The 370-nt window shown below is 51.4% G+C and overlaps 1 protein-coding gene across 1 annotated transcript in view; it reads right to left on the minus strand.

Annotated features, from left to right (window-relative positions):
* LOC119589087 (nuclear hormone receptor FTZ-F1 beta-like) overlaps window positions 1-370 on the minus strand; it is a gene marked incomplete in the record, with an annotated part of 70,745 nt that overhangs the window by 23,965 nt on the left and 46,410 nt on the right.

A 370-nucleotide genomic window follows, 5' to 3' on the forward strand; every position in this document is an offset into this window, starting at 1 on the left:
CGCTCAGCACCGGCGAGCGCATGACTCACGCTGCAAACATCACCCTAGCACACTAATTGGGATGTCGCTGTAGTAATTAATGGCATGATTGAGAGAACGCGGCGAGCATATAGGCTGATCGCGGGCGCTGAAGGACCAGGCTATTAACAGCTCACAAGTAACGACAACAAACATTTTAATTGGGAAACTTTATTGCTGCTTTACGCCTGATTACGTGTGGAAATTAAGGTCGGGGTACTTGGTCACTGCCTCCATGACCCGCGCTGGCCTGGTCGCGTTCATTTGCGAGGGGACAATGCTGGCGTTTCGATCTCGCTCTCTCGATCCCCTGCTTGGCCTACCGATACTTGGGTCTTTTGATTACTGATGT

Source organism: Penaeus monodon, chromosome 25 (assembly GCF_015228065.2).
Source record: "Penaeus monodon isolate SGIC_2016 chromosome 25, NSTDA_Pmon_1, whole genome shotgun sequence".
NCBI classification, from domain to species: domain Eukaryota; kingdom Metazoa; phylum Arthropoda; class Malacostraca; order Decapoda; family Penaeidae; genus Penaeus; species Penaeus monodon.